This window comes from Oncorhynchus keta, chromosome 1 (genome assembly GCF_023373465.1).
Source record: "Oncorhynchus keta strain PuntledgeMale-10-30-2019 chromosome 1, Oket_V2, whole genome shotgun sequence".
Classification (NCBI taxonomy): domain Eukaryota; kingdom Metazoa; phylum Chordata; class Actinopteri; order Salmoniformes; family Salmonidae; genus Oncorhynchus; species Oncorhynchus keta.
The window spans coordinates 45,735,333-45,762,277 of NC_068421.1; the positions used below are offsets into that span (position 1 = coordinate 45,735,333).

General features: G+C 42.5%; 1 protein-coding gene across 2 annotated transcripts in view; it reads right to left on the reverse strand.

Annotated features, from left to right (window-relative positions):
- LOC118386320 (glutamate receptor ionotropic, kainate 4-like) overlaps positions 1 to 21,130 on the reverse strand; it is a 440,995-nt gene extending 419,865 nt beyond the window's left edge. For both annotated transcript variants that reach the window (XM_052525982.1, XM_052526002.1), the window contains exon 1: positions 20,349 to 21,130. The gene's annotated coding sequence lies outside the window, so the exon portion shown is untranslated. The remainder of the gene's footprint in view (positions 1 to 20,348) is intronic.
- Positions 21,131 to 26,945: the final 5,815 nt, after the last annotated feature.

The following is a 26,945-nucleotide window of genomic DNA, read 5'->3' on the forward strand; positions in this document are numbered from 1 at the left end:
AATAATATTTTTGTGCGTATGGACAATTGCTGGGATCTTTTATTTCAGTTAATGAAAGATTGGACCAACTTTTTACATGTTGCGTTTATATTTTTTTTGTTCACTGTATATTTACTGGATTCCACATCCAACTTTCAGTGCTCTAAGACATGAGGAAGACATCTTGTTAGAGGCCACGCCCATTAATAACACCTGACCTGTCCCATGGTGTGCAATTTAAAAAGTCTGTAGTATGTAGGTTTAGGGTTAGGGCAAAGACTCTGTTATGCCACAAAGTGCACTGCCAGGGTGTGGTCCAGGCTACAATCTCTACCACAGAGAGACCAGGTGAATCATAAATGTACAACAACACTCAGCCTGAACAAAATAGGTCCATGATGTTGATGCTCATAAAACATCCTATCCTATCTGTCTGTCTTTAAGCCACTTAGTTAAAATCCCCTGTGATTATGCCCTTATATTATGCACAGTCCATTAATTCTCACTTTGTGAATAGGAATGAAAGTACCTTGGTCATTTCCAGAGAGAGGAATTAAACAGTCCAACAATATTGAGTCAATTGCAGATCAGGATATGATAAGGAAAAGCTAATTGAGAACATTTAAAATTAACTAGTCAATTGCATTTCAGAAAAGCCATGAGAGAGAAGAGAGTAGCCAGAATACACAATTTCACTGAGGTTCTCATTTAGATTGTTTTTTATTACTAACGTATTTAGGATCATATTTGCATATATTGAATACTGAAGAACTAGACCATAATTACTATTATTACTGTCACACCAGGCTGCTCGTTATGGCGGACACATGTCACCATCGTTACGCTCGTTGGCGCGTCATCAGACTCACCTGGACTCCATCACCTCCCTGATTACCTTCCCCAGGCATTATTGTTTCTGTTCCTAGGTCATGTCTGCGCATGGTTTGTGTTACGTGTTGGTTTCATTTATTAATTGAAACACTCACTCCCTGAACTTGCTTCGCGACTCTCGGCACACATTGTTACAATTACATAACTGTGTGAACTAAATAAATTGTCTTAGTGTTTGAAATGTAATGACTTGAGCACTTCACTTTTGGTCTTTTTGTTGTATATTTAGAGCTTCCACTTCACTTTTGTGGTGCAGTATGTGACACAAAGTAAAGCAGTGCCGTGTTTCAATGTCAAAATAAAGAGACACTGATTGTAGATCAAGGTGGTTTAAAAGCTTAGGCCTACATCTTCTATAACTACTATTTCCATACCCTTTCATTGTGCCTAAGAATCCAACTTGAGTGGAGATTGTATCTCTCGTTACAAGGCATAACATGCGCCATTGGACTAATCCGTCAAACACTGGACCTCTTATTAATCCCATATCAAACACCATAGTGATTGGGAGGATTGGAGAAGAAAAACTATTTTTTTTCCCCCACTGTGAAACATCCTATCATCCTATTGGGGCTTTGATGATTGAGTCATTGTGCTTTAAGAGTTGACACTGCTCAAATGAGATGTCAGCCTGTGGTTTTGTTAAGTTATTAGGTTTCCTTAGTTCCCACAACACTCTCAGACTGCACTGTACCCAGATAATAACCAGGATTCTTACTGCAGACTGGCACCTCATCCTCCTCCCTAATTGGTCAGACCAGGCGTAACAGATTAATTTGGCATTGAACCGTGGGTCAACAAAGTGAGATGGTTGGTTTGAGGTCACATGTACAAAGTAGTACAAAGACTCCCTTGGTTCTTCTTTGGGGGGGGTAATCACTTTTTCCAATAGAGGAAACAACAGACACTTCCATAGTATAGCATGTGTACTGTATGTGTGTATGGCTGACTGCATATGCAGATCATCTCTGTAGCATGTCTCTATCTATCACCCTGGCCAATTATTTACTTAAAAATCATACAATGTGATTTTCTGGATTTTTTTTTTTAGATTCCGTCTCTCACAGTTGAAGTGTACATATGATATAAATTACAGACCTCTACATGCTTTGTAAGTTGGAAAACCTGCAAAATCGGCAGTGTATCAAATACTTGTTCTCCCCATGCGAGATGAGTAAATGCGAGAAATGTGCCATTATTAAAGTGACTAGTGTTCCAATTATTAAAGTGGCTTAATGACATCAAGTCTGTAGGTAGAAAACCGCCTCTCTGTCTAGTGGTGGCAACCTCTTAAGGATCTGCCACTTTCTTTCAATTTTTGTCTAAAATGACATAACAAAATCTAATTGCCTGAAGCTCAGGCCCTGAAGCAAGGATATGCATATTATTTGTACCATTTGAAAGGACATACTTTGAAGTTTGTGGAAATGTGAAAGGAATGTATGAGAATATAACACAATAGATCTGGTAAAAGATAATACAAAGAAAAAAATGGTATTGTTTTTGTACCATCATCTTTGAAATGCAAGATAAATGCCATAATGTATTATTCCAGCCCACTAGATGGCAGCAGTGTATGTACAAAGTTTTGGACTGATCCAATGAACCATTGTATTGCTGTTCAAAAATGTTATCAAGACTGCCCAAATGTGCCTATTTTTTTTATTAATAACTTTCATGTTCAAAAATGTGCACCCTCCTCAAACAAAAGCATGATATTCTTTCACTGCAATAGCTACTGTAAATTGGACAGTGTACAGTCATGACCAAACGTTTTGAGAATGACACAAATATTAATTTTCAAAGTTTGCTGCCCCAGTTTGTATGATGGCAATTTGCATATACTCCAGAATGTTATGAAGAGTGATCAGATGAATTGCAATAAATTGCAAAGTCCCTCTTTGCCATGCAAATGAACTGAATACCCCAAAATATATTTCCACTGCATTTCAGCCCTGCCACAAAAGGACCAGCTGACAGCATGTCAGTGATTCTCTCGTTAACACAGGTGTGAGTGTTGACGAGGACAAGGCAGAAGATCACTCCATCATGCTGATTGAGTTCGAATAACAGACTAGGAACCATTGTTCTTCCTCGGTTAACCATGGTTACCTGCAAGGAAACACGTGCCGTCATCATTGCTTTGCACAAAAAGGGCTTCACAGGCAAGAATGTTGCTGCCAGTAAGATTGCATCTAAGTCAACCATTTATCGGATCATCAAGAACTTCAAGAAGAGCGGTTCGATTGTTGTGAAGAAGGCTTCAGGGCGCCCAAGAAAGTCCAGCAAGTGCCAGGACCGTCTCCTGAAGTCGATTCAGCTGCGGGATCGGGGCACCACCAGTACAGAGCTTGCTCAGGAATGACAGGAGGCAGGTGTGAGTGCATCTGCTCTCACAGTGAGGCAAAGACTTTTGGAGGATGGCCTGGTGTCAAGAAGGGCAGCAAAGAAGCCACTTCTCTCCAGGAAAAACATCAGGGACAGACAGATATTCTGAAAAAGGTACAGGGATTGGACTGCTGAGGACTGGGGTAAAGTCATTTTCTCTGATGAATCCCCTTTCCGATTGTTTGGGGCATCTGGAAAAAGCTTGTCTGGAGAAGACAAGGTGAGCGCTAGCATCAGTCCTCATGCCAACAGTAAAACATCCTGAGACCATTCATGTGTGGGGTTGCTTCTCAGTCAAGGGAGTGGGCTCACTCACAATTTTGCCTAAGAACACAGCCATGAATAAAAAATGGTACCAACACATCCTCCGAGAGCAACTTCTCCCAACCATCCAGGAACAGTTTGGTGACGAACAATGGCAAGGCAAAAGTGATAACTAAGTGGCTCGGTGAAACAAAACATCAATATTTTGGGTCCATGGCCAGGAAACTCACCAGACCTTAATCCCATTGAGAACTTGTGGTCAATCCTCAAGAGGCAGGTGGACAAACAAAAACCCACAAATTCTGACAAACTCTAAGCATTGATTATGCAAGAATGGACTGCCATCAGTCAGGATGTGGCCCAGAAGTTAATTGACAGCATGCCAGGGCGGATTTCAGAGGTCTTGAAAAAGAAGGGTCAAGACTGCAAACATTGACTCTTTGCATCAACTTCATGTAATTTTCAATAAAAGCCTTTGACAGTTATGAAATTATACTTCAGTTGTCCATAGTAACATCTGACAAAAATATCTAAAGGCACTGAAGCAGCAAACTTTGTGGAAATTAATATTTGTGTCATTCTCAAAACTTTGGGCCACGACTGTAGTTAAATTAATAAGAATGTAAGGTTGTGCCAATATCAGATCTGTCTATGTCCTGGGAAATGTTTTTGTTACTTACAACCTCATGCTAATCACATTAGCCTGCGTTAGCTCAACTGTCTTGTGGATGGGACACCGATCCCGAAGAAGATCATCTGATGGCCTTGAGATTGAAAAACATCTCTCTGTCCCAGCTTTGATGCACCTGTACTGACCTCGCCTTCTGGGTGGAAGCGGGGTGAACAGGTAGTGGCTCGGGTGGTTATTGTCCTTGATGATCTTTTTTGCCTTACTGTGACATCAGGTGTTGTAGGTGTCCTGGAGGGCAGGTAGTTTGCCCCCGGTGATGCGCTGTGCAGACCGCACCATTCTCTGGAGAGCCCTGCGGTTGTGGGCGGTGCAGTTACCGTACCAGGCGGTGATACAGCCCGACAGGATGCTCAACTGTGCACCTGTAAAAGTTAGTGAGGGTTTTCAGTGACAAGCCACATTTTTTCAGCCTCCTGAGGTTGAAGAGGCACTGTTTGCGGCTTCCTCACCACACTGTCACAACCAACACAAATTGGAGTCGAGACGTGTGTGATCCTGGTTGTGAATCCCTGTTTTCTAGAGCACCAACGATAAACTGATCTCAGCTTAAGGTAAACGACTTCCTTGGCCAGAGAGAGACATGATTTGGGAAAAGAGCACAACAGATGCTTGCATTAGGTATTTTCAGTGTTCCATCATAGCATACTAAAGGGCAGGCAATCCCTCAACAATTAGACATTATTGCCTGCAGGTGCTTGCAGATGCTGCTTCTGAAGTACATAATGGCAATGAGATTGTATTTAGATTACATATCATTTAATTTTATAATACAAGTGCTAATGATTCATTCAACAGAGTGAAGAAAAATGACAAGCACACTAATAAAAGGTGGTCAGCAAAGAAAATGTTTGTAATTGAAAAATAAGTCATACCAACTCCTTGATAATACTGAATACGGAGTAAGTAGAAACCCAACACGCTTGCAGTATTTATTCTGTAGGTAAGTAATTGCACAGTACCTATGACTTTTTCCCTCCCGTCTGAGTATAGAAACATCATGTCAGTTGTGTATTTTTAGGGAGTCTGGGTTGTCTTGTGGCCGGAGCAGGTCAGGGAGAGGAGCAAGACAAGCTCAGACTTAAGCAGCACGGCTGAGTAATCGCCCACTGCAGCTTCCCTCCTTCTCTGATCAATAGGAGACACAAGATCACACAGCCAGGCGGATCCCTGTCTCTGCCCTTTAGCAGATTTGGCCGTTGCAGAGGTAAGGCAAGTAAATGCTAGTGCCCACAAACTTGTTTCTCACTCAACTCATTAGGCTAAATATGATTCTATTTTGAAGCTCAGAAGAGCTAAGGAGACATCTCAGGCCGACTGTACTCTATGTCCTCTGTCTGTATCTTCTCCTTTATCTTTCTCTCTCTCCTCCAGGCCCAGGATCATACACCATAGGGCCCTCCACCAGACAGTGGTTGTGTCACAATGCACTCGCATACTCCCCATCATGGTTTTAAATGCATTAGATTGGTGTAAGCACTGGCTAGAGAGACTTTCCACCATTGTTAAATCCACGAGGAGGATGTATGCAGGAGAAATGGATAGATACTTTGGGCAGAAGGGTAGAGAACTGGAACGCTTCCAAGGCTCAATGGGCCTGGAGAAGCTTACCGACAGTGGTGGTGTCCATGGTCGGGCACCACCGCCACTGTCCGTGGTTTGTTAGCATGGAGTGGGCGGATGCAGGATGAAAACATTGTCTTACGCCAGACTTTGTTTTGCACTTAGTCGAGGGACTAGCACTGTGATGCCACCTGTCAGAAGACAATGGGCTGACAGTAAAGCCACCCATGAAGCCACCCACATCACCATCACCACCACTTGGCCGGCCGACAGGCAGCAAGTCTATCTCTGACTCACTCCACCCGGGAAAATGGAGACAGTAAATCTGACATCATGAGAATAATAACTAAGTGGGTTCGGCCAAGGATGACAAAAAACTGTCACTCTCCATCGGCTCGCTTGGTGCCCCCATCAAAATTAATGAATACATCTTGATTTAGCACGGTGCCCTTCTCGACTCTCGTTCTCAAAGGGCTTCAGATAGTAAAATGTCCTAGTGTGTAAGACAATAGATAGTCAAATATGCAGGTAGGCACGTTGCGGCGGCTCGAGGACAATTCTAGCGTCAAGTGAGTGACACGAAGTCTGGGTAAAATGGACTCGGTGAGGCATGAAGCCGAGTGAGAAGAAGGTCTGATGCAGTTCCTCGACTCCGGTGAGAGTCCTGAGTACAAAACAGAACAGATGCCTGCTTATCTCGGTAGTGTGTGTCCTCCTGCCATTCCCCCTCACACACACTGCCTTGATGACTCCTCTCTCAGCCCAAACTCAAACCGTAAATAACCAGGTTTGCACACAGATAGGGACGTCATGGGATGGGCTATTGGGGCCTTGTCTCAGGGTAAACGAACGATCTCTCATCCATGCACAGGATCTACATCAGCCAATTATGCCCCCAGTGTCTGGCTGGCAGCACTCTGTTTTAAGGAGCTGATGTGACGGACAGGTATGGACAGAGGAGAGAAAACAAAAGGCGGGGGAGGGAGTCTTGGGAATGTGAGTTTCTTCGTGATGCTTTCCTTAACTCTGTTTGAGTTGTTCTGGTTGGTTTGTTTGTGATTTTCTTTGATCAGATATTTCATTTCGCTGGGGAACAGATGCCAGTGAGTGTGTAGCTCAGATACTTCATTGCATAACAGGAAAACAAGTTAGGGGTGATTATGGATCATGTACACAACAACACACAAATACATTTCTGACTCAAATGAAAAAGATTCATCCTAATTGAAGTTGGCAGAGCAAATCAATCCGATTCATCAAGGTAAGGTACACCTCTAGAATACATAAAACAAAAGCTTTGACATTTCAAAGTGTACTTCAGCTGTGCTTCAGGACCGCATAAGCACTTTCTCCTGATTTACGCTTGCTGACTATTTGTTAATATAATAATAATATAATATATAATAATAATAATAATATAATAATATATTTGTTCTCTGGAAGTTTCAGATGTCAATTTAGAAGGATTGTAAAAGGCAAAACATTTAATCCTATCACCTTCCTCCAGGATTTTCCTGTTCGAGAAACGAGACTTCAAATGTATAATTCACAAAACGAATCCAGTGTCTCACCCCTGTTTTACAGTGTGTGATGTACTACATAATGTATGTCCCACATATAGCACTGACTGCCAATGTGAGACACCATTAGCTGCTGAGCTAACAAGTAAGTTTTGCCTTTCATGCATCACTATTCCTAATGAAATACTGTAAGATATGAAGAAAAATCATCCATGACACACTAGAAAAGGTCAAAAAAGAAAGGAATCTAACGAACGGTCCTCATTATAGCATTGCGTGTGTAGAGCTTGTGGAGCCGTGGCAAAGACTACAGACTAAAGAGTCGTAATACTGTTTCACACACACTGCGGTTCCCATGAGCACATCTGTAATTTTAGAGTCAATCCCAGTGACATGTTTTCTATCTCAACCGGTGTTTGCCTTTACGGAGCTAATGTCTATGGAGCATATCAATTCAGACCAGGGAGGGTGAGAATATAGAAACACGCCTACAGTACATGTCAGAATGGAAAAGCAGACTGAAAGATGAGACACTTCTCGCCACTGTAGTGGCAAACATGTCATTAGAGGTGATGTGAATAGGAACTCAGGAATATACCTTACGAGTCCTTGTCTTTCTTGAAGGGAACGGGAAGGGCCAACTGTCGAGCCGTAATCTTGGGCTCATGGTCTGTCATGCTGAGTTGATAATCATAGCATCTCTCAGTGCGGCACATTGCCAGCAAAAGCCTGTGAGGAGATGGGATTCCTGTCACAATGTTTATTTAAGTAGGTTGAGGATAGGTCACCCTCGGCCATTACCCAAAGAGGACTTGACTGCTCGGCAGAACGTCAACGCACCACCCCATGCGGCTAGAGATACTCGATCCCACTGCTGCCACCAAATGTGACAAAGTAAAGAAGAATACAAAGGACTGTCACGTATTCCCCACCAGTGCAACAGATTGTGCTACTACTACTAGGATGCTGCTAAAAATAACTATCATGAAATTGCCACACATCAGAGGGACATTGTTCACATTATACTTAGTGAAAAAGCAGTTCAATGAATACCCTGACATGGTAAGTCCCTGGCTCCCAAAACTTTCCACTTCCCTTACCCTCTTGCTGCTGTGGAATGAATACTGATGTCGTCCTTCCCTCTGACGGAGGGGAACAGTAATCGCATGGCCCGGTGCAAGGACGTACTCCTTTTAACCATAATCGCAGAACATCTCTTATCAGCACTGCTCTACGACATGATTAAAAAGTGGCACCAGACGCTCCACCTTCTCCACCCGGGATCTCCTCTTGCTCCCTGTCAATCAAATCTGAGCTCTGGCGTGTCACGACCGGACTGTCCAATTAGAACGGCTGGACAATCACTCACTACCACTACACTACACATGAAGGGGACTCTCCGGAGAGCCCTGGGTTTGACATGTTAAGCCCGGAGTATGGAAATGAGGGGGCATGGGAAAAGCTAAGCAGGCAGATTGGAAGATACCACTGACGTGAAGGAGGAGACGAGGAGCAGGGGAGAGTGGTCGCTGGTGTTATAGCAGAGGTCTCCAATTCTTGGTCCTTGGTGAGGAGCCATTGAAACTGTGAAAGCCCACAGCACTGAAAGGCTCATGCTCTCATTTCAGACACAGCGCCAGCTCAAGTCAACCAGGATGGGAGCAACAGGGATGAGTCCAGTAGCAGCCACACATTCATGCATGGATGCAATTAACATTAGGTAAGGAATAAAGCAGTGAACTAAGACAGAGAGCAGCAGACTCAGAGATTGTGTTGGACAATGGGTTGGTTGAATGGAGGCCACTGTCACTGCAGTGGTGGAGGAGGAGGAGGAGGAGGAGGAGGAGGAGGAGGAGGAGCATGTTAGGTGTGGGTTGCATTGCTTGGAAGCAGCAACAGGATCTCTTGGAACGGTGGGGACTGTGAGGGGAGACACACACAAGCACACGCACACACTCATTATTTTTGTCGATGTGCTGTTTGTATTATTTTAGAGTTGTATTGTTTGTATATCGTTTATTTGAAATGCGTGTGACTGTCCTTGTCTGTCAGTGTATCAGTGTTTTGTTACTTGTCATGTTTTGTGGTTTTTTTGTTGTTGTTGGGGACCCCAGGAAGAGAATCTGCTGCTTCTGCAAAAAACTAATGGGGATCCAAATAAACAAATTAACAAGAAACATGACCAACCAGGTCCTTTTGTCACAAAACAAATCACACTAGTTGCTAAAAGCTACGTGAGAAAGGGTGTCCAATTTGTTTGCCATGGATTGCTCACTGGAGGTCAGGGTAAACTAACCTCATCCCCAGGTGGTGTGGGAGACTGGTAGCATACAGATTCCGTCCACATGTGTAGTGTACTTAGTGCAGATGCACTCCAACACTAGCACATGGGCAGACTTCTTATGATACACCAACAGGGTAAACTCTGTCTTACGCTTCGAACACACTGACAAGTGTCTTTGCGCACAATAGTACGCAGCATCATCTAGATATGTATCTGCTACCATTTCTGTCAAGCCACCTACGCGTACAGTTTGACGCATACATTCGATAAATCCACCTTATGCACCACACTGCGACTGCCTCTGCAACGCAACAAGGCAAACGCAGCGTTTCATTGGAAATGAATGTAATTCTTGTGTACCAAAATGCAGTGACGCTGTCTGTGTGTTCGAAACGTTAGTCATTGACAATGGGGTACATTCAATACACTGAGTACAGGCAGCGCTGAATGAAATAATGTCTTGCGGGACTATAAAAACAATGTGGATATATTTCAGAGGGAGAAAGAGAGTCTTTTTTTTACGCAAATCAAAGTGATGTGAGAGGCGATGAGGGCTTGTCTAGGAAAAAATATTTAAAAGTGGAGTACCAAGAATCGATCCTTACAATGTTCATTTTCAGGACCGGCCAATAGGAGAAATTAGTATCGCAGGAATAAACAAATATCACATTCTTCAACTCAGAAGATCAGATGGAGTGTTGCCGTCTATTGGTATGATCAATATTCATAACGGATAAATCTAACAACTCTTCACTGTGTCCTGATGGAATAGTATGCGTTATTCATATCATACGAGCAAGATTGCTCCTCCATCCACCATTCACAGCCCGAATCATCACATGACAATGTACGGTAAAGAAATTGTGCTGGGGAGGCAAATTATAGCAAGATAAATCACTGGCATGTCGCATGCGACAACTGATAATGATAGCAATCCTTCCTCCCTTTCACATTTCATGATCAATTAAAGATTATTGGCTTTGAAGTTCACTGTACATTGACACAGGGCTTTGGGATGTAGCTTTAGAAACATGAACAATCAAGTTTATAGAGTGTGTGTTTGTGTGTGTGTGTGTCTTTTGTCTTGTGTCTGGTCGTGCTGAGTATTGTGGACAGTGGCGCTTACTGTATTTTCTTGATATGATATGAATATTCGGGATAATATAATAATAATAATAATATATGCCATTTAGCAGACGCTTTTATCCAAAGCGACTTACAGTCAGTCATGTGTGCATACATTCTACGTATGGGTGGTCCCGGGAATCGAACCCACTACCCTGACGTTACAAGCGCCATGCTCTACCAACTGAGCTACAGAAGGACCAGAAGGATGTCTGACTTCACACCGTGTGACCATACAGAGATAGAATCGTGTTAACTTGTTTTTTCATTATTCTTTTTGTCATCTTCAATTGCTTGAACGCTCTGCTCTCTGCAAGCGGTCCGTATCTCCGTTCTCCCCAGAAGTAAACAGAGGCACTAAAAGCTGTATTCAAGTGCTGCTGAAACTGATTCCCAGAGTTGACCAGAAGCCTGTACAGGTCATTCTAAAAGTATTGCGATGTCTTTCTAGAGCTCTGCTACCTGTCCTGAGCCCGACGTGTCACGTCGCTATTGGGTTAGGGCCGGTAGGGCCTATTGTTTTTTTATCAATAACTGGGGTACGGATAGGGCTCAGGTATCACTACATTGATCACTAACATTTTGAAACTGAGCCATTGGCTCGTGCTCTGCTACGCAGTACAGTGATATCTGACTAAGATAGAAGTACTAGAAGTGTTAGAAGTACTTAAACCTCGTCAAATCTAAGACAGGAGAGATTTAAATTTTGTATTATAATGTACCTGTTTTGTCTGAGTTTAGTGACCAAAAGTAGCTAATAGCCAACTGCTCTCTCATATGTCTTCGTTCGTTGAGCAGAGCCGGAGATACTTTAGAAGAGATCTGAAACTCCATTGAAATCAAATGAATGCCCATTGTGTACCTTGCCCATGCAACGTGGCATTACAGGCGATTCTGGGACAAGGAGAGCTCTCCTTTCAAGGAGTGAAAAGCCAACATTAGCATGAATTTTGTGAACAAAAACTACAACATTACAAATCATATCCAAGATGTGAGATAATCTGGAATATTGTATAGCTTTGGAATACCCTGACTTTGCGAAGGGATTGCATGATGGATTAGTTTAGTAATCACGTGACAGAGCATGACAGCGTGAATGTGTTTGGTCGACAGTCTGCTGGGTGAGGTGTTATACGTTCATCCATTTACTGCCCAATGGGTTTCCTATCTCCTCCTTTCTCTAATATATCTGGCAGAGCAGCCCAAGCAGCACATTCGAGTGACAGAGTGGAGCAGTTAATGGATTTACTAAAGGAAGGAGTTCTTTCAGATTTCGGATGGTGGGCAGGGCCAGGCCTTAAAGTAATCGGGCCTGGGTAGGGTAGGGCCTGAATGTCGCGGGCGTGGGTAGGGTTCGGGCTTAAAATTCATAGCCGTACAGGGCTCTGTTTCTTTCCTCTTTCATACTTCTATCTTACAGGGCAAACTAACATATATCCCCAACATTGTCTTTTGTCAAGGGCCCGACACAAGGTGCCAGGTAAGGGCTTGCTGTCATGGCAACTAGTATTGTGCACAGGAAAGAAATTAGGAATTTCTAGCTGAATCAGAGCCAAATATAGATCTCTATTTATGCATTATTGACTCAAATAAAACGGACCTTTTTGAGTGGATGGTAGATGTCACCTTTAAACTACCCCATTAGTTCATGGCAAGAAGTTACAAATCAGGGACTTTTTCTGCCATTGAAATCCTTGGGGGGCTGCCTAAGCATTTTTTTCAGGCCACCTAAGTCCAAACAGTAAAAAAAGTAAAAGAAAAAGAAAGACATAAGTAAAGAAAGAACAAGTATAACCAGATATATAATACGGTATGTTTTTATAATATAAATCATTGAGAACTAACAATTAGCAAAATAAAAGGTAGAAAGTCAGGAAGAATTGAAAATGGCAAGACAATTAATTTTGTCAGAGCAAAAAACAACAACAGCTTTAGCAATAGCTAAATGCATTTAATTGCAGGAAATTAGCTTTAAAATTACAACATTGTCTCATGGCTTAATGGAGAAATTTGTAGAATTGCAAGAAATTGGCTTAAATTCGAAACATGTCTCTTTTCCCCCCAAGTTGGGGGGCTCTATCATTCTGCCACCCTGACGTCCTGACCACGCACCTTTTTTGAGGGGCCATTTTGATCCAGAAAAAAAACCTGCAAATCTTTTTTTAAATATATATTCACAAGGAAACCTAGCAGAGACCTTGGACATACTACCAGGAGTTTTTCTTGAGCATGAAGAAAAAAAGTTAAAGGCTATAACATGGGCCCAGAGATTTTCCTGCTCAGGTCACATGATCAGAGAAAACTCCTGTCCATGCAAAGCATCTATTATGTATCTATTATTATGTATTATTATGGATTGCGTACATATGTATGACTGACCTCAGACCACTGCCATAATCGACTATAGTATTTCAGTCAAAAACAAAATCCATACAGATTGAACAACGTCTGAAATAAAAGGTTAATTATATATTATTAGGACTGTGTATGCCAGGTAATACGATTCCTTATTAGTTTGCAACTTTTAATATGTTATTGATTGGTTGCAGAGGAAAATAGTAAACATTGCTGAATGGTAATGAAGGTGAGGCTATGGCAAACGCAGACAATTTATCTATGTCAATGTGCAACAGGGAAATTAAGCATCCCCATGACTCGTGCGAAAGCCCAAGATTCAGGAGCGTCCAATTCAGAGATCATTTGCATTCCGAGGCCTTTGAAATGTGATGCACTGCTCAGTAGGGCAAGGAAAGGTTCAACTCTACAGGCCACAGAATCAAAATGTCTTGCGTCTTAACATTGTAGATCCCACATATGAACGGTTTCAGATGTTCATTTCATTGATCATAGCTTTTACGTGCAAACATTGTAAGACATACGTGTGTACGTTAGATTGCATACGAGCACAATGTGCATAAGATTGTTGCAAATATGAACACAGAAACAACAAGATGAGATTCAGCCATGGTGACATATTTGTTATTATAAACTGTCTGGTCTGAGCCCTGAATGCTGATTGGCTGAAAGCCGTGGTATGACAAAAAAGTACTTTGTCCTGGTCTAATTTACGTTGGTAACCAGTTCATAATAGCAATAAGGCACCTCGGGGGGTTGTGGTGTATGGCCAATATACCACAGCTAATGGCTGTATCCAGGAACTCCACGTTGCGTCGTACATAAGAACAGCCCTTAGCTGTGCTATATTGGCCATATACCACACCTTCTTGGGCCTTATTGCTTAACTATATCCTAACATATGTTATAACTAGGCTATATAACATATTTAAGTTAATTGTTCCACATGCGTGACTGAGACCCAAGTGACCCAGCTGATAGGAGCAGAATAGAGACTATCACTGTCACCCGTGGCTGACATGGACTTTTAAGGATCGTCTTAGAAAGCCAGTCATCCGAGCTGAATAATTTCATAGAGAACACACAGTTTTCAGATGAATTCATTCATTCATTCATGTTAAATATTTTCAAAGCCTGAAGCGCCCAATCCCAATTGCTAATAGTCGAATCAGCTTTGGAAACAAGCAAGTAATCATGCAGCAGTTGAAAGATCGATTGCTGCAAACTCAAACTCCCTTTTATGTCCTCCATAATAACATTTCTATCTAGAGTTTCTCCTGAAATGTGACCTGACCAAGTAAACTACAGGGCCCAAAGTTTTTTGCTGGTCAGGTCATGTGGTCAGGAAAAACAACCGGCTCTACACATTCGCGGCTCGCCACAAATTCGCAGAGTTTATCTCACTGACAAGTTTGAAAGCCTATTTCCATTAGCTGAGTCATAAGCTTCTCAAACAGAACTTGTCCCCGGTGTAATGTTTGGATTGTCAAATGCTCTGAAAGTGGCCCTTGAAGTTAAACGTGGTGAATGATTGTCCTTGTCTCAATTCTGTAGAGATCACCCTCCATCAGATGGTGAACGATGGATGCAGCAGGCCTGTCAACCTTCACTACACTAGGGAGTTGTGCCTCGGTGTTCAATCCATCAATTGATCAAGCATTCAATGAGATCATGCATCTTACTTCACTTTTCTGTCAGCCAGTGCAAATTGCAACAACACACAGGTGTTTGCTCATGCGGTCATTCAGCAGAGGAAGAGCTGAACTTCATTTGGATTGTGCGGGTGTAGCTGTTTACCTATTATCGTTATACTCTGAGGAATATTGGGGAATATTTCGCAAAAAAAAATTCCTGATGAAGATAACCCAAGAATGCTCCATTCAACCTCGGAGAGTCTCCGCTAAGTGCACAAATGGTGGTCAGAGAGTTGGACCCAGGGCCATTAAGATGCAGTGTCAAACACATGAGGGACATTGTTATTGTACCCTTGAGAAAATGACTCCACCTGAAATTCAACAGCAAACAAACCGGCATAATGATTGCGCTAAATGTGACCTGCTGGAGCCGCCCTGAATGATGGTGTCGGCTATGCAAATAGATAAATAATCTCAGGATAAAAAAAGGCCATATTTAATGCATACGGGATGCATGAATCGTGTGTGTGTGTGCTTACTTGAGTGTGGTGCGTGTGTGTGTAAATGCCTGCATATGTGTGTGAGTGTGTGTGTGTGTGTGTGTATGTGCCTGTATGTGAGCACCCATGTGTGTTTTCAGCAGTCTGCCTGAGAGAGGGGAATGCGGATGGCAGGCTAAATGAACTGAGACGATTCTGAGCACGATAGAGCTGGCCCCTGCCCACTCAGAGGAAATGGGACTTTGTTAAGGACTAGTGATTGTCACTCTGTCCCTAACTGTGCAGGGGAGAGTGGGTGATGATAATTAAAAACTTCAACACAATCATCCCGGATAACAATGTCATGGGCACCCCGTGTGGGCCCTCACATCTAGTCCACCACACACACACAAACAAACACCTATCCTGGCAGTTCGAGGTTTTCCAAATGGTGGCTGGTGGGTTGCAGCCTCTCTTGGGTCCACAAGGGGATGCCAAAACATCTCTCTCTCTCTGTCTCTGTCTCTGTCTCTGTCTCTCTCTCTCTGTCTCTCTCTCTGTCTCTCTCTCTGTCTCTCTCTCTGTCTCTCTCTCTGTCTCTGTCTCTCTCTCTGTCTCTCTCTCTGTCTCTCTCTCTTGTCTCTCTCTCTGTCTGTGTGTGTGTAAAATGTTGCGCTACACAGCATTCCAAGCTAATAGCAGTGACGCTATTACTGTGTAACTCTGGTAGGGCAACATGTATACCGGTGCTCGACCAGTCGGCGAAAGACAACATCACCCACGACAGAGAACGGTTGACGGTCAAGGGCAATGAATTTCCATTATCTTGGCGTTAATGGATTTCGCCTTTGTTGTCTCAATGAAATGTTCTTACTCTTTCAAATGACTGCTCGACTTGTTGACTGCTCATCCACACAGCAGACATTGTAGGCAAGGTTAGGAATGAACGCCGTTTGGGTCTTGCGTGTCAAAAAAGATACAAGTCAAATAACACTGTTTGACGAGTCAAATAACATTATTTGACATGTTCAATAAGCTTTTAATTTAACATGTAAAATAGCACAGTCTATTACAGAATGTTGTGTGTTCTGAATGTGCATGTGCAAGCCAAGCACCACCACCACTATCAGTAGCACTGTCAAAGTTGTACAAAAAAATTCTGCAAACATGCAAACACCGGCCACGAATGATGTGTTTACATTACCACATTGGTAATCAATCATTATTTGTTCGAACGCAACTTTTGTGGTCGCTATCTTTAGTTTGGTACCTAGCTAGCACCAATACAACCAGCCTGAAAACAATGACCAGTTGAATCAAGTATTAGCTAGGTAGCCACTTGTTGTTCGCCGGAACGGGTTGTGTTGTGAAGCTAGCCACAATAAGGATTAGGCACAATAGTGGAATTTGCGGTTTGCCTTCACAATTAAAGTACCTCTTTGAAAGTGATGCAGTGGAATCATGCATATTTAGACTAGATAATGTTAAACAATGTTGGAATGTGAAGCAGACTGACAGCTCCTTGCAGACTGACAGCTCCTTGCAGACTGGCAGCTCCTTGCAGACTGGCAGCTCCTTGCAGACTGGCAGCTCCTTGCAGACTGGCAGCTCCTTGCAGACTGACAGCTCTTTGCAGACTGACAGCTCTTTGCAGACTGACAGCTCTGGCTGCTTCATGCAGACTGACAGTTCTGGCTGCTTCATACAGACTGACAGCTCTGGCTGCTTCATGCAGACTGACAGCTCAGGCTGCTTCATGCAGACTGGCAGCTCAGGCTGCTCCGAACAGGCAGGAGGCTCCGGCAGCGCTGTAGAGGAGGAAGGCTCTAGAAGCGCTGAACAGGCGGGAGACTCCGGTAGCGCAGGAGAGGAGAAAGGCTCTGATAGCGCTGAACAGACAGGAGACTCCAGCAGCGCTGTAGAGGAGGAAGGCTCTGATAGCGCTGAACAGGCGGGAGGCTCCGGCAGCGCAGGAGAGGCGAGGCACACTGTAGGCCTGATGCGTGGTGCTGGCACTGGTGGTACTGGGCCGAGGACACGCACAGGAAGCCTGGTGCGGGGAGCTGCTACCGGAGGACTGGTGTGTGGAGGTGGCTCTGGATAGACCGGACCGTGCAGGCGCACTGGAGCTCTTGAGCACCGAGCCTGCCCAACCTTACCTGGCTCGATGCCCACTCTAGCCCGGCCAATACGAAGGGCTGGTATGAACCGCACCGGGCTATGCACCCGCACTGGAAACACTGTGCGCTCCATAGCATAACACGGTGCCTGACCGGTCTCTCTAGCCCCCCGGTAAGCACAGGGAGTTTGCGCAGGTCTCCTACCTGGCATAGCCATACTCCCTGTAAGCCCCCTGAGCCCCCCCCAATAAATTTATGGGGCTGCTTTTCGGGCTTCCTTGCCAACCGTGTTCCCTCGTATCATCGGCTCCTATCTCCTGCTGCCTCTGCTCTCCTAAGTGCCTCCACCTGTTCCCATGGGAGGCGATCTCTTCCGGCCAGTATCTCCTCCCAAGTGTAACAACCTTTGCCATCCAACACGTCTTCCCATGTCCATTCTCCGAATAATTAATCCTCCATTCGCTGCTCCTGCTGTTGTTGCCTGTTATCACGCCACTCGGTCCGTGTGTGGCGGATGATTCTGTAATGGCGTTCTTCGTTTGTCGAAAGAAAGTCGGACCGAAATGCAGCGTGGTGGTTACTCATATCTTTAATGTAGAAGAGCGTGATACATGAAATAACTTAAATACAAAAACAACAAACGGAACGTGAAAACCTATTACAGCCTATCTGGTGAACACTACACAGAGACAGGAACAATCACCCACAAAATACACAGTGAAACCCAGGCTACCTAAATACGGTTCCCAATCAGATACAACGAGAATCACCTGACTCTGATTGAGAACCGCCTCAGGCAGCCAACCTATGCTACACCCCTACTCAGCCGCAATCCCAATGCCTACAAAACACCAATACGAAACACAACATTTAATTAAACCCATGTCACACCCTGGCCTGACCAAATATATAATGAAAACACAAAACACTATGACCAAGGCGGGACAGTCAATGACATACTTTTATTTTGAAGGCTAAACGCAAAGTCCACTATATTGTGGCTAATCCTTATTGTGGCTAGCTTCACACAATTAATCAAATACGTCTTATAAATTAGGGTTATTTTAGATTATAACACCTAGCTATATAGTCAGCTAGCTAACTATAAAGCTACTGAAACAGATGTCGTTTTTCTATGTTTTTGGGGAAGAACATTGTTTGCATCCATGAGCTAGCTAGCTTTCTTTTACAACCAGCACTGTAGGTGCACGAGACAACTTTACCAGCATCATAGCATACGTATCGATGAATTTTTGTGACATATGAACTATGAGTGATAGTGTAATCAACATGTAATAACTACAAAAAAAATGTATGAACACACTAAATTATTATGTGAGGTGCAGTCATATTCAGGTCCTGATTGGTCAACAAGCTTATTTGACATGCCAAATAGTGTTATTTGACACGCAAAGACCAAAACGGCGTTCCATAGTATGAGAAATCCTGGTTGAGAATGAAACTAGGCAAGTCAGTTAAGAACAAATTCTTATTTACAATGACAGCCTACACCGGCCAAACCCGGACGACGCTGGGCTAATTGTGCGCTGCCTTATGCGACTCCCAATCACGGACCAAATGTGATACAGCCTGGATTCGAACCAGGGACTGTAGTGACGCCTCTTGCACTGAGATGCAGTGCCTTAGACCGCTGCGTCCATGTGTGTGTGTTAACTATTTAACTGTACTAGAATGCTTAAAAGGCTGCTAAAATTTTAAATATCAGTATCATGTTTTTTGGCAAGGAAAATATCGGAATCAGCCAAAAATGTAATATACTGTATGAGGCTCTCAGCATCTGCAAAACACAGAAGTATAAACGAATCAATAAAATGTATCAGTGAATAACAATCAATCACTCTAGCAGATTAATCTCTTATTCTAACTCAGATGGAGTTGACATTCATCAGAACATTGTGAGCATAGAGGCTGTCACAGGTGTAGCTTCCTAATCAGATTTATGCCATCTGTGGTTAAAGCCGGTAGGGGGAGGGGGAGGGGGGGGGGGTCACTGACAGTCTCAATTAGCCCATGTCAGCTAAACATTTTTAGATTGGCAAATTAGTCTAGCCAGCTACCTAAACCTTGTAGTCATCATGGCCAAAGGGGCACTGACCTCTAGGGGGGCCCCATTGATTTTGTTAGTCACTCATTCAGATTTCATATTAACATGGCACAAGACATGGCAAGATGTGTAGAATTGCAGGAAATTCGTTTTTAAACTGCAAAAAATGTCTCTGCACCCCATGGCAAAATTGCTGAAAATTTGCTGAAATTGTGTAAATGTTTCTCTCTGCCCCATGGCAGAGTATAATGCATGAAGTTAGTTATACAATTGATACATCTTCTCTACACCCTTTTGCAAAATGTGTAGAATTGCAGTAAATATAATTTTAAACTACAAAAATCCCCTCTGCTGTCAATTGTTTGGGGGCTGCAAGGTGGGGCACCCAACCAAATCTCGCTTAAGGCCCCTAAAAGGCTAGGGCAGCCCTGTCCATGGTCTATGGAAAACGGCCCTGAATGACACTTACATCCCAAAGAAAGACAGTATGTCTTCAAACCAATTTTGTGGCTGGAATTTTCCTTAGATTATTTTTCAACTCCATATGATATGCCTTCATGCCCCAAATATCAAATATGCTTAGCCTACCTCAGTTTAAAACCCCAGCGAGGCTACGTTACAAAAGCACAAATGCAACAATCTACTTTTCGGAGAGGATAGGCGTTTGAGGCAATTCCTGTAGAAAGAAATTTGATCAACTTAATTAACCATAATTGAGATAGAAAAAAAAATATATAGGGAATTAATTAATTAAGGCGGGCAGGCAGATAAATCATGTTATTCAATTGATGCAACGCAGACCTCAATGACATTTGAGGGATCGATAAGGCATCTTGCATAGGCTATTGGCATGACATGATGTGGTCTTATATTTTCAATAAATCATATTAACCATAAACAACACATAATGGAAGTCAATTGCCTACCATTCCTCAAAATGATTATCTCAGAATAGTGCACAAGCAGTCATTGTAGACTTGTACACTTTCTTACCTGGCTCTTTAACATCAATCGACGTTGTTGCTGTTTTTAGCAGTGCTTCTCCTTATCTCTTTTGGTATAATTTCTCCTTATGGAACAGGTGTAGCCTCGGTTGGCTATATCGGGAAGGAAAAACGGCAGCCGTTTGTACAGTGCAATCCCGAGTTTTCTATTGCAATGGCTCTTTCACGCTGGTTTAGGGAGAAATCATAACCTGCTATTTGCGCGTATCGACCAGGCTACTCACTCAAGGACCATTTAAAAATCGGTTCCCTTTTTCGTATATCCTTGCGGTACCAGTTACATGGGGCATTGACTCATTCTCATATAACCGCATCCAAACAGTTGGAAATGATCCTCTACTTTTCTTTGAAGAAAATTACTGGTCCAATTTCTCCAAAGCTGAACAATTGTCGTTTCCTGAGAGTACTTTCTTGTCTTGAAATTGACAAGTAGCTTGAATTTATTTCAGCCTATCTAATTCAGGTTATTGCCAAGAAAAAAATGGTATTTCTTTCTTTCCCATTGCTCCTGCCGCCGACCGGCCGTAGTTGAAAATGCTTTTGTACAGCTTGAGCTTCGGGGAGGATACGGAACGCAATGCATCCAAACGGTTAATTAATTCTCTCGAAATCTAGATCATGCATTAACCGAATAAACAATGTGAAATTTCGTTTTTAAGAATCAAAAGGACATCAAGTGCGGTCCGGAGCGATTCTGGAGAAAGACGCAGATGGTGTCTCAGTGAAGTGAAGTCCCCCTCACAGACTAGCTTTTGGTGCCTTACTACACTACATCCAATGTTAAAGGAACCAGCACTTGTGTTTAAAGGAACCAGCACTTGTTTCTGTGCAGTGAGTTTACAGGTGCATCACTACACAGTCCATGGTGTGTAATCCCAGTAAGCACATGTAGTTCCTTGGAAGTTGTGGAACATAAGTAATTGGTTTCCCATTGGTTCTGGGAATGAAGGAAGCCATATACGTTTACTGACCGGTAAAACATTACGTAAGCGAAAATTTAGCCTGTTCTGGGCACATACGTTTTTACGTTTCAGGGAGGTTCTGAAAACGTTTTACTATGGTTCCCTGAAAGTTTTTTTGGGAGGTTTTATAAACATTCTGAAAACAGAAATTATAGGCTATTTGAAGGTAATGAAATAACCTTCTGAAAACTTAAGCTAAATGTTGTGAATGTTTTGAATAAATGCAAAGGTTATTTCAGGTTTTTGAATAACTTCCTTAAAACTTTCACTGAATGTTTCAACAACAAAAACTTATCAGCTTATCAGCTTTAATATTGCAGATAGATTGTGGCCTCTATCAATGTAATTGTCTGCATAATTTCCAATCCCCCATATATATTTTATTTTGTAAATATATATATTATTTTAAATACATATATTTTAATATATCTTTTCCTTTATTATTTTCCCATAATCCTACCAACCCTCCCCTGATTGGAGTAAACTAATTCAATATATTTTTCTTCTTTATTATTTTCCCCTAACCCTACCACAGCAGGTAGCCTAGTGGTTAGAGTGTTGGGCCAGTAACCAAAAGGTAACCGAAAGGTTGCTAGACCGAATCCCTGAGCTGACATGGTAAAAATATGTTGTTCTGCCCCTGAACAAGGCAGTTATAACCCACTGTTCCTAGGCCATCATTGTAAATAAGAATTTGTTCTTAATTTGTTCTTCTGACTTGCCTAGTTAAATAAAAACATAAACCCACCCCTCATTGGAGTAAACTAACAGACAACAGTACATGCTGACCAGACCGCATGCGCGCAAGTTGATTTTGACCACCCACATCAGACATGATCAGGACACACAGGTTGAAATATCAAAACCAACTTTGAACCAATTATATTAATTTGGGGACAGGTATTTCGGTGTTTCATTAAATATTTATGGCAATTTAGCTAGCTAGCTTGCTGTTGCTAATTTGTCCTGGGATATAAACATTAGGTTGTTATTTTAACTGAAATGCCCAAGGTCCTCTACTCTGACAATTAATCCACAGATAAAACGGTAAACCGAGTTTGTTTTTAATAATCTCTCTTCCTTCAGGCTTCTTCTTCTTCTTTGGACTTTATATGGCAATTGGCAACCAACTTTAAGGTTTATTACCACAACCAACTGGACTGGAGTGTGGACCTCAGTTCCTCTTTTAATCACCCACATGGGTATATGCTCCTCAAAACTAATGAGGAGATGGTACATGGGTATATGATCCTAAAATTCAATGAGGAGATGGGTAAGGCAGGACTTGCAGCGCATCCAGCGTCACAAATAGAACAAGTTCTATTTTAGCGCCTGGCAACGCGCGCGAGCTGTGTGGGTGCGATGATTGAATAACATGTATGTGTACATTTATTTTTGCAGCACTCGCGTATGCGACGCAAGTGCTGTGGTCAGCATGTTCGGCTTCCACTTCCAGCTTATACATACAACATACATTTCACAGACAGTATATTTTACATGAGTTATCTTTTATTTGTTTTTAGTTCCAACTTTCAGCTACCCTCAACCCCTCCCATCTATCTCTAGCTGTCATGTATTTTCCCATTGTGCTGTGATGTTTCACACAAGTTCTGAACCTTTCTATTCTCATAGTTTCTACCCTCCCCTGAACTTAGTCACTGTCACTAGCCGGCTACCACCGGTTACTCAACCCTGCACCTTAGAGGCTGCTACCCTATGTACATAGACAGGGAATCACTGGTCACTTTAATAATGTTAATATACTGTTTTATTAATTTCATATGCATATACTGTATTCTACTTTGTTCTAGTCAATGCCACTATGACATTGCTCATCCTAATATTTATAGATTTCTTAATCCCATTGTTTTACTTTGAGATGTGTGTATTGTTGTGATTTGTTAGATACTACTGCACTGTTGGAGCTAGGCACCCTAGCATTTTGCTACACTCGCAATAGCATCTGCTAAGTATGTGTATGTGACCAATACAATTTTATTATATTTGGATAAGTATGGGCAGCACCAAAACAAGTGATCTAATGATTCTGTCTCTTTGCAGCAAAATCTGCAGAGCTGGGATGTGTCACGCTGTATAAGGATCAGAGACAGGTGCAGAAATACGTAAGGGTACGTAGGGTTTTCTATTACTCCACTCAAAATACAGCATGGGGACGAAGCCAAAAACATACACGTATATAAAATACACAGGGATGTAACCCAAACAAAAGAGCCAGATTTAAACCTCTAAAGATTACACGGGACGAGACCTGAAAATAACAATTGCACAATACACGTAGCGCGAAAGCCGAAACAAAGCACAGGTACCCACAAGACCAACGGACATGGGAACAATAACCAACAAGGACAATGGGGAACATAGGGCACATATATAACATACTAATCAGGGGTAATAGGAACCAGGTGTGCGTAATGAGACAAGACATACCGGGGTTGGTGGTAATGAATCCGCCTCGAAAGCCGGTGACTAGGCTGGTGATGTAGAGACCTCCAGAGCTGGTGCACGGAATGAGCAGCAGTACCGGGGGAATCCATGACAGGATGGTTGTATCCCACATATACAGTGGGGCAAAAAAGTATTTAGTCAGCCACCAATTGTGCAAGTTCTCCAACTGAAAAAGATGAGAGAGGCCTGGAATTTCCATCATAGGTACATTTTAACTATGACAGACAAAATGAGGGGAAAAAATCCAGAATATCACATTGTAGGATTTTTAATTAATTTATTTACAAAGTATGGTGGAAAATAAGTATTTGGTCACCTACAAACAAACAAGATTTCTGGCTCTCACAGACCTGTAACTTCTTCTTTAAGGGGCTCCTCTGTCCTCCACTCATTACCTGTATTAATGGCACCGGTTTGGACTTGTTATCAGTATAAAAGACACCTGTCCACAACCTCAAACAGTCACATTCCAAACTCCACTATGGCTAAGACCAAAGGGCTGTCAAAGGACACTAGAAACAAAATTGTAGACCTGCATCAGGCTGGGAAGAATGAATATGCAATAGGTAAGCAGCTTGGTTTGAAGAAATCAACTGTGGGAGCAATTATTAGGAAATGGAAGACATACAAGACCACTGATAATCTCTCTCGATCTGGGGCTCCACGCAAGATCTCACCCCGTGGGGTCAAAATGATCATAAGAACGGTGAGCAAAAATCCCAGAACTATACGGGGGGACCTAGTGAATGACCTGCAGAGAGCTGGGACCGAAGTAACAAAGCCTACCATCAGTAACACACTATGCTGCCAGGGACTCAAATCCTGCAGTGCCAGACTTGTCGACCCCTGCTTAAGCCATTACATGTCCAGTCCCGTCTGAAGTTTGCTGGAGAGCATTTGGATGATCCAGAAGAAGATTGGGAGAATGTCATATGGTCAGATGAAACCAAAATATAACTTTTTGGTAAAAACTCAACTCGTCGTGTTTGGAAGACAAAGAATGCTGAGTTGCATCCAAAGAACACCATACCTACTGTGAAGCATGGAGGTGGAAACATCATGCTTTGGGGCTGTTTTTCTGCAAAGGGACCAGGACGACTGATCCGTCCGTGTAAGGGAAACAATGAATGGGGCCATGTATTGTGAGATTTTGAGTGAAAACCTCCTTCCATCAGCAAGGGCATTGAAGATGAAACGTGGCTGGGTCTTTCAGCATGACAATGATCCCAAACACAACGCCCGGGCAACGAAGGAGTGGCTTCGTAAGAAGCATTTCAAGGTCCTGGAGTGGCTTAGCCAGTCTCCAGATCTCAACCCCATAGAAAATCTTTGGAGGGAGTTGAAAGTCTGTGTTGCCCAGCAACAGCCCCAAAACATCACTGCTCTAGAGAAGATCTGCATGGAGGAATGGGCCAAAATACAAGCAACAGTGTGTGAAAACCTTGTGAAAGACTTACAGAAAACGTTTGACCTCTGTCATTGCCAACAAAGGGTGTATAACAAAGTGTTGAGATAAACTTTTGTTAGTGACCAAATACTTATTTTCCACCCTAATTTGCAAATAAATTCATAGAAAATCCTACAATGTGATTTTCTGGATTTTTTTTCTCATTTTGTCTGTCATAGTTGAAGTGTACCTATGATGAAAATTACAGGCCTCTCTCGTCTTTTTAAGTGGGAGAACTTGCACAATTGGTGGCTGACTAAATACTTTTTTGCCCCACTGTATATAACATTCTACTGATTGCAATAATATTTAAATTACGTTTTGAATCCGGCATCGTTTTGTGTATCAGTTCATAAACCATGTGCCATGGAATCGGTACATCGAAAATCTCCTCCCTACTACTTTGCAACCTATATGGTACAGCTGTAAATTGTTTGGGCCTTAAATGAAAATGTTATACTTTTTTATGACATTTTTTTTTGCCAATGTGTCTTTAATGCAGGTCCAACAGACAAGTTCCTGACCTTCTCCCATTTCCACTTGCCTCCTCCATTTCTATGGTTAATGCTGGAATCAGTTAGTTGTAATTTTGGATAGAGCAGACATGTCCATCTATTTTGTTAACTGCATGTGTGACATAACTCCACCAGTCCTATTCATGATATAATTTACAAAGATTATACCGTTTTTAAGTTATGGCTGCATCCCTTTGTTCTCAATTTCCGCCTGAAGACATGCCCAAATCTAACTGCCTGTAGCTCAGCCCCAGAGGCAAGGATATGCATATTATTGGTATCATTTGAATGGAAACATTCTGAAGTTTGTGGAAATGTTAATTGAATGTAGGAGAATATAACACAGGAGATCGGGTGGAAGAAAAGAGAAAGAAAGAGCGTACGTTTTCTGTTTTTTATTGTTGTGGCATCATCTTTCACATGTACTAGAATAGCCACACAGTCAGATAGGATGCTGGAGATAATGTTGATGGATAACACAAGAGGGCAATTGTAGGTGTGCAAAGTTTCAGACTGATAACTTCGGGAATGGGTGAGCTACATGACATTTAGCATGAAGTCACCCAGGTGTCCCACACAAGTTGCCCAAATGTATCCAAGTGGCCGAATTGGTGAAATGACCTATAACTATATACAGCAGTGCAAATAACTATATACAACATATCAAAAAGCAATTCTAACACACACACACAAAATGTTAAAAAATATATTTGAAATAAAAAATTTAAATTAAAAAACAGTACACACCCCTTGGAAGTCCTCGTCATAATATTTTGTTGCCTGTGCCATGTCCCATAGCAGTCTCTTTCTGATGTAAAGCAGAGGCAAACTGAACAAGTGGTGCATTTCATGTGACACAGAACACAACGACGCCTCCATGCTGTGCCCTTTTGGCCCTGAGGCACAGTCATGCCTGCAGTAATGAACTGTGGCATATGAATACCACTTGGGGCACAGGTAGAGCGGGCAACTTGGCACCGGGGCCTCCCAGTCGGATTCGCTATCACTGTGAAAGAAAACATTAAAAAAATATTTGTATCGTATGAGCCTTTTATCATCACATAAAATAAACAGATATGTATTGATTGTATAGAGCAGAGGGAACAGTCACTAAGGTGTTCCATTCAACTCCGGCCATTGTTGTGTGTATATATATATATATATATACACACACACACACACACACACACACACAC